Source organism: Nomascus leucogenys, chromosome 24 (assembly GCF_006542625.1).
Source record: "Nomascus leucogenys isolate Asia chromosome 24, Asia_NLE_v1, whole genome shotgun sequence".
Taxonomy (NCBI): domain Eukaryota; kingdom Metazoa; phylum Chordata; class Mammalia; order Primates; family Hylobatidae; genus Nomascus; species Nomascus leucogenys.
In genome coordinates, this window is record NC_044404.1 from 18,891,091 (window position 1) to 18,906,778 (window position 15,688).

The following is a 15,688-nucleotide window of genomic DNA, read 5'->3' on the forward strand; positions in this document are numbered from 1 at the left end:
TCTTCCTCTCCCGCTGGTCCCCCACCCCCAGCCCTGGCTCCCACCTCTCACTCTTCCCTCGGCTTGCAAGAAGCACCATCCCTGCGCTTACCCCTTTCCTGCCTCCTGGAACACCCAGCCTCGGAACCACCTCCCCCTGGTGCCTTCACCCTGCTCCTCCTCTGATGGAAAGCATCCACTTGACATCCAATCATGTGCCACCTTGTTTTATTCCTACCATATGTGTGTGAATTTTCTATTTTATTCATGACTCCTGAAAATCAAGGGTCGTATTTATTTTTCCCCCAAATTTGCTGACACAAAACACATGCTGCTTGTTTAACCGACAATTGAATTAATCAGTCTTAAGCTTCCCTGTCACCATCACCATCATCAACATCATCAGCATCACTTCGCCCTGTCAACTGCCCCTGCATCAGGAAAAGCACCCACAACTGCCATCTTCATCCCCTTCCTCCCAAATGTCACCATCATCATCCCCAGGAATAGTAGCAGCCCTGGGGCCATCACCAGCAAGCTGTCATCCTAATGATGTCATTCCTCAATGGTCACTCAAAACCTCACGTGGGCCAAGCACTGCGCTAAGAGCTCTCCAGGCATCTTCCGGTTTAATCACCTAGTCCCAGCCATGCCCCATTGGAGTAAGAACTCTTATTGTACCTGCTTTCCAGATGGGGAAACTGAGACACTGAAGGGTTTCTTGGATGCCTAAAGGGATAGGGGCAGGAGAGGAGCCCAGGTTTGCCTAACTCCAAAGTCCATTTTCTCAAACATGCTTTATACCATCGCCCCAAACCCACAGCAAAATTGCCATTGTTTCCACTGCCAAATAAGCAACCAACATCGCATGAGTATTATCATCACCACCATCATCAACACAGTCACCACCACTGCCAAGAGCTGTCACCGTTAACCTCACCATCAGCTCCATCCACCCCACCAGCCACATGAGCATTCTTTACATTTTGCTCAGCCGACAGCCCCCAAACACCATCACACATCAGAGACAGAAGAGAGACAGAGGAGCAGGCTTGGCCCCTGGCCTCGGAGAGCCTGTTTCCCCTCCCCTCATCATGACCAGTCCTTCTCTCCCAGCCTCACCACCCTCATTATACAAAGGAAGACCTGGAGCAGACCCATTCTCTTCCTCATGATTGCGGGGAGGGACATTGTCATGGCCAAAAGATCAGGCCTTTGAGTGGCCGTACTCAGCAAACATTCATCCAATAATTCATTCAATTCACTAAGCATTTATTGGGCATCACTGTATGAGCCCAACGGCTACAGAAGTAAAGAAAACAGAGACGGCTTGCTCGAATGGAATGAGGAGGACAGATGTCAAATAAATCACTACAGGAGGGACGGGGTGCCAAAGAGATGAGCTGATTGTAAAAAGGGGTGAAGTGGAACAACCTAGCCTAGTCTGGGAAATCCAGGAGGACTTCCTGGAGGAAACACCAGCTAAGCTGAGACCCCAGTGCCAAGTGGAAGTGAGCTAGGCAAAGAGGAGAATATGCTGGGGCTACTGGGAAGGTGTTCCGGTGGCAGACACAGGCAGACACAGCATGCACAAAAGCCCTGAGCTGGGAAAGACTTCTGTTTTTAGAGGAACCAGAGGGAACCTAATGTGTTTGATGCCAGGTGACACGGGAATGAGGAGGTGACCAGAAACTGAGGCAGCCCTGCCAGCCTCATGGGGAGTGCAACGGGGATGGCAGTGGGGGGCAGGGGGCAGCTCTCGCGAGGACTTGGAAAAACAGCACCCAGGCCCGGAAGAGAGGGCATGGGCAACCCAGTGTGAGGCCCAGAGGAAGGAGCCCAGAGGGCCGATGGGGGCAGGGGGCAGCTCTCGCGAGGACTTGGAAAAACAGCACCCAGCCCCGGAAGAGAGGGCATGGGCAACCCAGCGTGAGGCCCAGAGGAAGGAGCCCAGAGGGCCGATGGGGGCTGATGAAATGTTATGGACGGTGCTGAGCGATTATGCAGAGAGAATCGATTGCTCGGGCTGGTGCCTGCCTGGCACAGAGACACAAGCACTGAAATGTCAGGCCTGTGATCTGAGAGTACCACCCCGCAGCCGCTGAGCTAGACAGCCCCCACGGGTGCAGACCAAGATGGGGGGTGCAAAAAGAAATCCCAATGCCCCCCAGATGGAATCGTTGTCCTGGCAGGGCTGAGGCAGCAGGGATAGGAACGGGGCATCTCAGAAGGTTCTGGTGAGGAGGGGCCGGGTAGACGTGCTTTTCTGGGTTCTTGTGCATGCAGATAGCTCCGCTCCCAGAGACACAGGCAGGAAGGGAGGGAGGGAGGAAGTCTGGTCCCCGTGCTAGAGAGATGCATCTGCAGATACATTCTAAACATGCAAATCAGAGAAGGGAAGGGGCACTGGGAGACTTCCAAATGCCCACTCCCTGGGGCACAGTGTAGGGTGGAGGGAGGGCTGGAGGGAAGTCAGGTGGAGGGGAAGCTGAGGGAGGTGGAGGAGGAGACCACGGGACCTCAGGTGAGCCTGACCCCCTCCTGGCCATACCCCTGCCCCCAAAGCCACCTCTTTGAAGAACAGACTGGTTCCTGCCTCCCAGCCAAAGAAGGCTGGGTAGGCTGGAGCAATTCCCCAGCACAAGTATCCTGAGTGCCCACTATGTGTTACAGGCTTTCCCAGGTCTCAGAGATTCTACAGGGAGAAAACTGCTGTTAAGAGACTTCAGTGACTTGTGCCAGGCCATATGGGTCACTTAGTGATCAACAAGATCACAACAGCTCTGACGATGCGACAGGCACTGCACGGAGCCCTCGCGTGCCCCATCCCGTTTCATCCTCACTGCTACCATCAGGTGTTCTAAGAAGCATCGTTACCGTCATTTTACAGATGGAGAAACTGAGGCTTTCAGAGAAGCAACTTGCCTGAAGTCATCCTGCCAATAAGAGACCAGCTAGAATTAGAGCCCTGAGCTGGGATAGAGGGTCTATGCCTGGAGACCTCATTCCCAAGCTTCACAGTGGAAAAATAAGTCACCCCAGGCATAAGAAAATAAGCCACGGAAAGAGCCTGGTTTAGGGTGGGGCCAAGGGGAAGGGAGAAACCAGGGAGAGGGCTTGCTCAACAATACAGAGTTCAAATCACAGCCTCCCAGGCCCCTTGTGCCCTAAATGCATTGGCTCAGGGTGGCTTTTTTATAGAATCCCTGCCACATGCTGGTCCCCTTCTGCGGAATCATTGGTCCCCATAGAGCATTCTCCACATTGCATCTGGTGATCTTTCAAGCACGAATCATATCGGGTCCTCTCCTGCTTAAATTCTCTGGGTGACATCCTGTTGCCCTGAGAATGAAATCCTGAGAGGCCCTGCCCCATCCAGCTCCTGCTCCCTCCCCATCCCCCTGTCCAGAAGATGCTCTCCCCACAGCCTGCTGCTGCAGCCCCTCCTCCGCAGCCTCCCTCCCTGGCCACAAGCGGCCCCAGCCCCTGTCTGTCCAGTCGCCCCGGCCATTCTTCACAGCACTTACCTCACTTACTTCAGTCTTGGTGCTTCCCGGCTTCCCTTTACTGTGGGAGTTTCGGCTTGTGCACTGGAGTCTGGGCTTCATGAGGGTGGAGAGCTGGCTTGTCCTGTTCTCCATGGCAACCCCCGGTGTCGCACAGTAGATGCCCAATAAACATTTGTTTAATGGGGATGGGGCAGTGCCCAACAAGGTCTCTTGCATGCTGTCAGGGCATAGCATGCCAGGCTGAGCCTCTTGCCTGGCAGATAGGGAAACTGAGGCTCTGAGGGGCTGACCCCACAGCTAAGGGCAGAGGCCAATGCTCTGAGGGAGCACTTAGCTCCCAAGCCAGGATTTTCCACTGCCCCAGGAGTCACAGGCTCCCTTCCCTCCTCTCATCCTTGCCCCTCTCCCCTGCCTCTCCCCACCCTCACTCACCAGCACCACGTCCCTCCCTCCTGCCAGGCTGGCTTGAGGCAAAGGTGATTTGGTGACAGGGCCTGGGGCTGGACTTTGGTTCAAGACCCAGCTCCGCCACCTCCTCGCTGACTGACCACAGGCAAGTTCCTCTACCTCCCCCAGCCTCAGTTTCCTCCTCTGTACCGTGGGGACGTCAAGGGGTGTTAGATGAGAGTGTGTGTGAGTGGAAAGGGCCCAGCACATGCCTGGTGCCGAGGACACTTGCTTAACCCGTGATGAAAGTGGCACTGCCATCTCCCCCCAGCTCGTGAGGCCTGGCACACCCCTCCCCGATCCAGGCCAGGATCTCTGCGCACCGGGTCCACCTGCTTCAGCCCTCACCCTCCTAACAAAGAGGTTGGCTGGTCTTTCCAGCCTGTCTACTCACACCCTCCCTACTACTCAAACCATTCATCATTCCTCCTGCTTCCTGTCCCATCAGCCCAGCCAACAGGTTGTGATTACCACAAGCACACGCATGTACCAAACACACGTGTGCACGCAAGCACAGATGCCTGTAAGCAGTCATAGATGCACACATCTCCCCACACACAGCCGAGTAGTCGCCCAGAGGGACACGGCGTTGGAGTGCTTAATACTCAACCCCTCGCACACCCGCGTGCACACACGGGTCTCCGTGGGCACTGTGTACACACAAACCACAGACACTAGCAACTATGTGCCTGCGTTGACCCACACAAACCGCCCTGCTTTCAGCCCTTGCCTCTCTCCCACACCTGCAGCCTGGCAGACCCCGTGCCATGGAGGTGACACAGAAACACACACTGGGTGAGTTAACAGTCGGGGCTGGCATTTGGCACCACACTGTGGATAGACGGCAACAGCCTGCACGCATGCACCTCTGTGTCTCCGCATTGTGTGTGTGTGTGTGTGTGTGTGTGTGTGTGTGTGTGTGTGTCTCTACCCAAGCGTCCAGCCTTGGGCCTGGAAGAGACGGGACTTCAAGCCCTGCCCAGCACTTCCAAGCATGGAGCCCCTGGCAGCGACTCAGCCTCCCTTTGCACAGGAATGGGGCCAACAGCACCATCTGCTGCCAGCTTCTGGAAGTGCCCTGCAGAGAGCGCACACCTGGCTCTCAGATCAGCTTTCCAGAAGGACCTGGGCTGTGGCCGCTATCCTGACGACAAGCTGGACCACAGGGACATCCCCAGTCCCGTGAACTAGAATGAGGCTGGTCATCAGAACCACTGGTAAGATTTGTGCCCAAGTTAGGGACCACTCTCCTTGCGTGGATGGGGAAACAGGCCCAGAGTCAGGAAGTGACGGGGTCCATTGGTTGGCCCAGGGAAGAGGATCATAGCGATTTCATAGAGTTTTTGTTCTCCAGCTCCTCATTTTGGTTCATATCTTGACTGTGTTCCATGTTTTGACAGGCAGGGCACTGATTTAGGGGAGCTGCCCAGGAGGCAGGCAGGCTGGGGTGAAGTGGTGGGAGACGCAGGTCCCCTGCCCACACCAGGCCTTGCCCTGGACAGGAAGGCCCACTGCAGGAATCCTGTTCTCAGCCACACCGAGGTACACATACCTGACGCCCTGTGAGAAGGGCTGTGGACAGAGATAGGGAGGCCCAGACAAGAAACAACAAATGGGACGAGGGATGAGGAAGGCCAGGCCGCAGGTGGATGGGATGGTGCTGAGGTCCTGCTGTGCTGGACTGAATGCAGGTGTGAAGCAGCCTTAGCTTAGAGATGACCTGGTCCAGATGGGGAAACTGAGGCCCAGGGAGGAGGGCTGATGCACCCAAGGTCACTGGAGCCAACAGCCTGGCTAAGAATTGATCCAGGTCTTTTGGTTCCCAATCCAGAACTCTGGCCTCCCGCGTGGCTGGCTCCTTCCTTCCCTTAGGTTAAGAATTACTCTTTCCAGGAAGGAGAGGCCCTTTTTTTACATCCCTGGCAAAAGTGGCTGAGATAGGCCCTTAGAGAGTCTGAGAAGCCTCCCTCTTAGATCAAGAGGATCTAGGGAGCCTGGAGGCAGAGGAGACCTGGGGACTCTACAAGTTTCCTAAGTTCAACCCCAGGCCAACCCCTATTCCTGCCTCCCTTTTGTTAATGCATAGATATCATGGACTGTTGGGGTTAAGAATTCACAATAATAGTAGTCATGATGCTATGGACTGAATGTTTATGTCCCCGCAAAATGCATCTGTTGAAATACTAATCCCTACTGTGATGGTATTGAGAGGCAGGGCCTTTGGGGGTGATTAGCTCATAAGAAGGGAACCCTCATAAATGGGATTAGTGCCTTTTTTTTTTTTTAGATGGAGTATCTCTCTGTCATCCAGGCTGGAGTGCAGTGGTGCGATCTGGGCTCACTGCAAGCTCCGCGTGCCAGGTTCACGCCATTCTCCTGCCTCAGCCTCCCGATTAGCTGGGACTACAGGCGCCCACCACCATGCCCAGCTAATTTTTTGTATTTTTAGTAGAGATGGGGTTTCACCGTGTTAGTCAGGATGTTCTCCATCTCCTGACCTCATGATCTGCTCACCTCAGCCTCCCAAAGTGCTGGGATTACAGGTGTGAGCCACCGCGCCCGGCATGGTTTGCCCACTTCGCTCTTGCCCCACAACAGTGCTTGTGCCACTGTGAGAAACAGCTTAAATCCTCAGCCCTCGTCCAGCCTCTTCATTATGCAAGTGGGGAAACTGAGACACCAAGAAGCAAAGGGACTTGTTGCTCAGGGAGTCAGAACACAGGCAGTCTCCTGACTCCCTGTCCAGTGCTCTCTCTCCTGTACCACAAGCCCAAACTTTCCCCTCAGGACTGGGCGACAAGGACACAGGGGCTCGGTCAGGCCTGCACAATCTTTTCGAGAAAAGGGGGTGACAGTGAGGGGCCTTGGCCTCCAGACTTCATCCCCACTTCACTCCATCCCACAGGCTGCTCTGCCCAGCCAGAATGTGGGTGAATCCCCTAATGACCCAAATCTGACAAGGAGCAGAGTCCGTATGTTGCCAGCATAAGAAAGGACAAAAGAAGAGGCCTAAGCCTTTGGCCCCTAACTGGAGGCTTAATGAAGGCATCCAGCAAGAAAGGAAAGGGTCAGCATTAATATCTTTGTCAACATCACCACCACCACCATCACCATTACCATTACCAACATAACCACTACCACCATCATTATCACTACCACCATCACCATTACCAACATCACCACTACCACCATCATTATCACCACCACCACACCACACCACCCACCATCACCCACCCCCACACACCACCATCCCACACCACTACCACTACCATCAACCCTACCACCATCATTATCACACCACCACACCCACCACTACCACACCCTACCACCATCATTATCACACCACCATCACCACCCATCACCACACCACCACATCACCATACCACATCACCACTACCACCATCATCACCACCACCATACCAACCACTACCACCATCATTATCACCACCACCATCACCATCACATCACCACTACCACCATCATTATCACCACCACACCAACACCACTACTACCACTACCATCAACCCTACCACCATCATTATCACACCACCATCACCATCTCCAACATAACCACCACCATCACCACCCGAATACAAACAACACCATCATCACTACCAATGCCAATACCAACATTCTATCACCACCACCACATCACCATCCCATTACCAACATCACCACTACCCATCATTATCACCACCACCATCACCAACACCACTGCTACCACTACCATCAACACTACCACCATCATTATCACACCACCATCACCATCACACCGCCATCACCATCACCAACATGATAACCACCACCACTATCACCACCCCAGCACAAACAACAGCAACACCATCATCAATCAGCACCAATACCAACACTCTACCACCACCACCACCACCACCATCACCATCACTACCAATATCATCACCATCTCCAACACCATCACCATCATCACCAAAGCCACCACCATCACTACCATCAACACCTCTTCACCCTCATCACCATCGTCACTGAGCCAGATCTAGTTTGGGTTGCACTGGAGAACAAAGAGGACCCCCAGTAGCTAACACTAAAGCCAGAAAGCTTCCCAGAGAGACTGTGCATGGGCTGGGCATCTGCCCCGGGGAGAGCCAAATGGCTGTCAGTTGTCAGGGACATGGAGCTGGAATGGCAGGAGATGGGGTTGAGTTAGGACGGGGGAGTAGAGGCAGCAGGCAGGAGTCTATCCAGGGCAGCTACCAGGCTGGCTAGGAGAAGCAGGCACTAGGGAGTCTAAGGAGTGAGAAGGCATCTGGCAGCTGTTCAGATGGAATGTCAAAGAGAGAAAGAACAGCCCCTACAGGAGCCCGTTCATGAGGTGAAGAGCAGGCCAGGAGTGGGTGGAGTCCAGCAGGCAGGTAAGCCTAGCCCAGTTGAACAAACATCACCATTACACCACATCAGCATCCCACTCTGTGGCACAGCCATGGCCACCATCACCATGACAACTGGCCTCAACACCACCTTCCCCACAGCTATGGATTCTCACATTCCCCAGTGACCACCACCACAACTGAAGCAGAGACTGCTGTTGCCCATCAGCAGGAACTGTCCCCTGCTGCCTTCAGAGCTCCCAAGGTTATCTGGGCGTAGGGATGCTGTTGGCTTCCCCTGCAAGCAGACCCTGAGATGCAGATCAGCAGGCAGATGGGCCGGGGGGTGCCCCTGGGGTCAACACATGTGTGTAAAGGCAGGAAAAGAAATGAAATTGGGCAAAGGGAGATGCTGGCTTCATGCTGTCTCAGATAAGGCCTTGGCTGACCCCACAAGGACCTGTGAAGACCGGGTGGCACTTCAGAACTGTGCAGGTTGTGACACTCCCATGCCATCCAGTCACTGTGTGCAGGCTACCCCAGGTAGGGAGCATAACCTTGGGTGGGGCAGATCTCTCCCGCCAAGAGACATTTCTGGAGAGGGTTGAGGACTGTCAGCCGGCAGCCCTTCCAGCAGCTGGAAAAAGATGTCCTTCAGTCCCGAAGGGTACTGGAGTGGAGCATCACAGTGTTCACCCCTGATGCCCACTAAATACCACATTCCCATCTTCCCTTGTAGCAAGATGTGGCCAAGTGGCTGAATTCTGACCAATGACATAGGAGAGCAAATTACGTCTGCCACTTCCAAGTCGTGCCTGAAAAGAAATAGCCATGTACCCCTCTTCCCACTCTCCCTCCCACTAGTTGGGATGCAGATGTGATGACAGGAGCTGGAACAGCCACCTTGGATCCAGAGATGGATGCTAAGTGTAGAGGGTGGCAGTTGCTTATCAGTTCCCAACTACACACCTGCCACCTCCAGACTGTTAAATAGCAGAGAAGTAACTTCTGCTGTGCTTACACATTGGGGGAATCTGTTTCAGCCAACTCTCCTTTACCCCAGTTGGACAGCCGTGACCTCCATTGGGGGTCCCCAATCCCCGGTATCATTCTGTGGCATGTTAGAAACCGGGCTGTACAGCAGGAGGTGAGCAGCAAGTGAGCCATCGAGGGAGGCTTCATTTGTATTTACAGCCACTCCCCATCACTCTCATCACCATCTGAGCTCTGCCTCCTGTCAGATCAGCAGCAGCATTAGATTCTCATAGGAGCGCGAACCCTATTGAGAACTGTGCATGTGAGGGATCTCGGTTGTATGCTCACTATGAGAATCTAATGCCTGATGATCTGTCACTGTCTCCCTTCACCCCCAGATGGGACTGTCCAGTTGAAGGAAAACAAGCTCAAGATTCCCACTGATTCTACATTATGGTGAGTTGTATAATTATTTCATTACATATTACAATGTAATAATAACAGAAATAAAATGCACAATAAATGTAACGTGCTTGATCATCCCAAAACTATCCCACCACTCTGGTCCATGGAAAAATTGTCTTCCATGAAACGAGTCCCTGGTACCAAAAAGGTTGGGGACTGCAGACCTATATCACTATCCTGCCAACCATGTGACCACTTGTCCACTGTCACCAACACCAAGGGACCACTCCAGGTTCCAATCCTGGCTGTGCCACCTATATGCTGTATGATCTTGGACACAGCACTGTACATTTCTGGGCTTCAGTTTCCTCTTCAGAAAATATGTCACTTCATAATAATGTAATTTTTTATACCTTGGAAGGTTGTCATAAGGATTAAACCCAAGATCTATATATGACAGGAAGGAAATGTGTTAACATACAAGCTTTGCCCTCCTTCACACCTTCCCACCCTGTTGTCTGAACTTAGAGCTGTCTCAATGGTGGCTGTTGTCATTGGTACTGCTATTATATTACATGTTATCACAGCATTGTCACAAAGGCCACTGTGCTATCCCCACCTTAACCACTAGAAGAGCCACTTCCATTTTCACTTTAGAGTCAGACAGACTTGAGTCCCAGTCTCACCTCCATCCGTGACTGAATGAATGGCCCAGGACAACTTACTTAACTCCCCTGCACTTCAGTTTTCTCATCTATAACATGGGGATAACAGCAATGCCCAAGTGGGTGGCTATGAAGATTAAATGGGATGATGTGTGCAAAATGCTAAACACTGTACCTGTTTCATAGGAAACGCCCCAAAAATGGCACCCATTGCCATTGCAGTGGTTGTTCTTTATCTTTGTAAAACACCTTCAGTTTGCCATCATAAGAAAGCCATGCACGTGGTCCTCCTTGGGCTTTGAGATGTTTTGGGCAAGGTGGGCGGCACACCCACTCTCGGGGGCTTTGTGACTTGTGTTCAAAGGACCTGCTGGCACCACAACCAGGCAGCAACCCCTAGGGCTGGCAGAAAGGACTGAGAATGGCGCAGCCCAGAACCCAGAGTTCAGCAAACCTGTCCCCTCCCCGGGAGCCTGTGTGTCCAGGTCACTAGAAGAGGAGATACAGACACACAAGTCCACTTGAGGAACCCCCAGAAAGGCAGGTCTTGAGGCGACTCTTGAACGTCTGCTTGGGCAGGCCAGCTCATGGCTCAGAGCACAGTCGAAGAGTGAACCTCTGTTGATGGCTCAGCCCCGGGCCAGGGGTCTGGGATAGGCAATCCAGGCAGCCCCCCTCACAGGTACTGGGAAGGCCTCCTTGGCGAAATTCTCCTTCCAAGCTGGTGTCTGAAACCTGCTGTTGCTGGTGTGTCAAGCGTGGTGTTCAGGTTTCCTCCTGAGGGCTCCTAACTCACCTTTTGTGAATTATTCTGTGCGAGCCTTTTCCTTATAGCAGCAGGGATTGGACAGGCTTGGGGAGGGCCCTGAGCTCCTGGGAAACCAGAGCCTGAAGGGAGAAAGAGCACAAACAAGTGTGGGGACATTAATGACAACGTTTGAGAAACTTATCATTGTGCCACAATCCAAATCAAATTCTTGACTAAACATTCGAATAATAACCCTCCCTGTCTGTGGGCCCCTGTGTTCATCAGAACCCTCCACACATCGGGGGGCCCTCCCCGTGAGAGGACTTAACTCCCTCACCCATCAATACCGGGCTTAAGATCAAGTAACTTGCTTTGGCCAATGAGATGTGAGCATGGGTACATGTGCCACCCCCTGCAGAAGCTTTAAGAGTCAAGGTGAGCCTTTGCTGTGGCACTGTTCCCTCTGCTGTGACTATAGCACATTTCGGACAGGCCTGCTCCTTCAACCCAGATCCAGGAAAGAAGACACAAGGAAGAAAGCCACAGCCAGCCTGCAGTGGCCATGTAACACAAGAGAAATCCATCTTTGTTCCTGTAAACCATTGAGATTCAGGGGATGTTTGTCACAACAGCACAACCCATCAAACACTGACTAATAAAATAGCTAGCACCTATCTAGCGTGTGCTTGGGCCAGGCACAGTATTGAGGACTTGACATGTATTATCTCACTTAATCCTTATGACAACCCAAATATTAACCCTGTTTTACAGGTAAGGTTAGTAACAGATGAATTGCTTAACTGACAGGTTAAGTATTCTGTCCTAGCCTGAGCAATGTGGCAAAACCCCATCTTATAAAAAAAAAAAAAAATCCAAAAATTAGTCAGTCATGGTGTCGTGCACCTATAGTCCCAGCTACTTGGGAGGCTGAGGTGAGAGGATCGCTTGAGCTAGGAGGTTGAGACTGCAATGAGCCATGATCATACCACTGCACTCCAGCTTGCTTAACAGAACCAGACCCTGTCTCAAAAAAAAAAAAAATTCTGTCCGAGACAGTAAGTAGCAAATCAGGGATCTAAACCAAATCTATCCACCTTGAGTGAGGCAGTATTATTTTCCCCCATTTCACACATGGGAAAGCTGAGGCTCTAAGAGACAAAGTCACTTGCCCAAAGCCACGTAGCATCAGTTCTTTCATGCCATGTGACCCGCAGCAGGTCGTATGGGAAGTAAGAACTGAGGTCTTTTCACTTTGAGCTCAATACTTCTCCACCGCCGCTTCTCTTTGCCTTGGCTGGACCTGAGGGCTCCTGGGTGTCCCCAACCACAGCTGGTGTCAGGAAGCCACCCTCCGAGGGCTCTTCCCTCCTCCTCAATGTTCAAGCTTAAATTTCAGGAGCTCCCGCGCCCCTCCTCAGCGGCGCAGGGGGAAGAAGGCAGGGCTGCATCTGCCCAGGCGCTTCAAAACTTCTTGACACTTGTGAATATCCTCCCGCTTCTGTGCACGAGGGTCTGGTTCGCATTAGCACCCCAGGCCCCGCGGTGGTAGGATGTAGGGCTTGGGCTCCATCCAAAAAGTGTCAGACTCCACTGGGGCTGCTCTACTTATCTAACATGGAACATCAAATGGTTTGATCTGCCAATTAGGCTCACCCAGAGCTGCTAACTGGAAACAGATGGGCCTGTCCATTATTGTATGGAAAAGTCACATTTCCCACTTTCCTCTAGAAGGGGAAGGCAGTGCCCTGGCCTCCTCCTCTTGCCCACCCCACACACCCCACAGATGGCAGTGGGTCTGAGGGTCCCCTAGGGAAGCCCAGGGTGGGAGGGTTGAAGCCCAGGAAAAATGGGTGTCATCTCCTGTCCCTGAGGATGAGTAAGAGTGGTTGCTTCTGGTTATGGAGTGGGCCTGGATGGGCATCTGCCCAGGCGGTCCCAAATTCTCAGAGTGTCTACAAGCTGCTGCCAGGTTTCTCCATCCAGTGTTCATGGGCCTGCCTGGGGAGACGGATATGGTTTGGATCTGTGTCCCCGCCCAAATCTCACATTCAATTGTAATCCTCAGTGTTGGAAGTGGGGCCTGGTGCAAGATGACTGGATCATGGGGGTGGATTTCTCACGAATTATTTAATACCATCCTCTTGGTGCTGTCCTCACGATAGTGAGTGAGTTCTCACGAGATCTGGTCATTTAAAAGTGTGTGGCACCTCCCCGCTCTCTCTCTCTTGTCCCTCTCCCACCCTATGAGACGCCTCGCTCCTCCTTTGCCTTCCACCATGGTTGGAAGCTTTCTGAAGGCTCTCCAGAAGCAGAAGCTGCTATGCTTCCTGTTCAGCCTGCAGAACTGTGAACCAATTAAACCTCTTTTCTTTATAAATTACCCAGTCTCAGGTATTTATTTGTAGCCATGCAAGAATAAACTCACAGAGACCTTTATAAACCAGACCAGCACTGGCCACTAGGCTGGGTCATAGGCCTGCCCCGAGGCAGGGGCATGGCGGGAATGACTTCAGGGTGTCCATTCTCACTCTTGGGTGGCACAAACACAGCCATCCAACAGCCTTTTCAGCTAACTGCTGCCCAAACCAGGACCTGCCCACCCATCTCACTCCCACAGCCAGCCAGTCACCAAGACCACCAATGTGGCCCCAGCACCACAGCCACCACTGGCCAGTGCGAGGCCACCATCCTCACTCACCTGGGCCCAGTGGCAGACTCCAAGGGGTCTCCATGCCTCCTCCCTCAGACCCCTTGAGCCCATTCCCCACATTGCCATCTCCTCTCTCCAAAACCCCTTCAAAGTTCTACCCTAGGAGAAAGTCCAAATTCCTTAGAATTAGTGCAGCGAACAGGTGGGGAGTACCTGTGCACATGCCAGGCATCCCTGCTTTGAGCTTCCCAGCAGCCCTGGGAGGGCGGTGCTGGCATCATACCCCATCACACAGAAGGGAGGGGCAGCACAGAGGGGTGAGGGCCCCCAACCAGAGCTGCACAGCCCAACAGTCTCTCTCTCTCTCTCTCTCTCTCCCTACCCCACTTTCCTCCCTTCTTCTTTCCTCTGTTTCTCCCTTCCTCTCTGATATGGTTTGGCTGTGTCCCCACCAAATCTCATCTTGAATTATAGCCCCCATAATCCCCAAGTGCCATGGGAAGGACCCGGTGGGAGGTAAGTGAATCACAGGGGCAGGCTTTCCCCATGCTGTTCTCAAGCTAGTGAATAAATCTCACAAGATCTGATGGTTTCATAAAGGACAGTTCCCCTGCACAGGCTCTCTTGCCTGCCACCATGTAAGACGTGCCTTTGCTCCTCCTTCACCTTCCACCATGATTGTGAGGCCTCCTCTCCCTTGTGGAACTGTGAGTCTATTAAACCTCTTTTCTTTATAAATTACCCAGTCTCAGGTACGTCCTTATAGCAGCATGAAAACAGACCAATGCACTCTCCTTCCCTTTTCTCTCTCTCCTTTGTCCTCCTTCCCTTCTTCTCTCTCATCTCTCTCCTCCTCTCTCCCCCTCTCCTTCCCTTTCTTTTTTATCTCTGTTCTCTCCCTCTTCCCTTCTATACCCCTCTCTCCCTTTTCTGCCTCCCCCTCCAACCCCGTCCCTCTCTCCTCTCTGTCTCCCCACTCTCTTTCCCTCTATTTGCCCCTGCCCACCTCTCCCTGTCTCCCTGTCTTCCCCTCCCCCAGCTCACCCACTTTCTCTCCAGCTCCAGCTCCACTAGCCCCAACTCTTCTTCTGACCTTCCCAGTCTCCCTGCCCTGGGTCCTTGCCCAGGCCGCTCCTCTGTCTAGTGCACCCCTGGTGACACCTCCCTTGCTTGGCTCACTGATTCGTTCTTCAGGTCTCTACTTGATGCCTGAATGCTCAGGGAGCCTTCCTCCATCTCCCAAGGCAAGAAGCCTTTTCTGGGTGTCTCTGTGGCACCATGAGCCGCCCCATCACAGAGGATCGCATGGTGTTGTGAGCATCTGCCTGGTGTCCTGAGTCCTCCACTAGAATGTGGGCTGCTTGGGAACGGGGACTATGCTCCTGGGTGCGTACCCTCAGTGCCACACAGGGCCTGACCCTTAGTAGTGCTCAACAGCACTACTACATTCATTCAGTGCTAAGTGAATGAATAAGTGAATGAGTAAGTGAGTAAATGAATGAATGAGTGAATGAGGTGTTGGCCTTCAACACCCTCTCCTTGCTCACAGACTCACTCTGTCCATTACCTTCCCTATTTCCTGGCCTGCTGCAAGTTCTCTTGGCTTCTGACCTCATGATCCATTAAAGTTCTGTTTCACTCATTCATTCACTCATTCTTTCTTTCTTTCTTTCAAACAGCACCTGCTGAGCACCATTCTGTGCCAAGTGCTTTTCTAGGTTCTTGAGACACATCTGCAAACAAAATAGACAAAATTTGCTGCCTTCATGGAGTTTACAGTATATTGGGAGAGATAAAGACAAAGAAGTGAACCATATAATGAGTTAGACAGTGGTAAGTATTAAGGAAAAGAGTTAAGCAGGAAGAGAAATAAATGAGGGAGCGAGCCACGTGCCTATATGGAGAAGAGCATTTCAGGAAGAGAGAATAGCCAGTGCAAAAGCCCTGGGGCAGAAATCATGGCACGT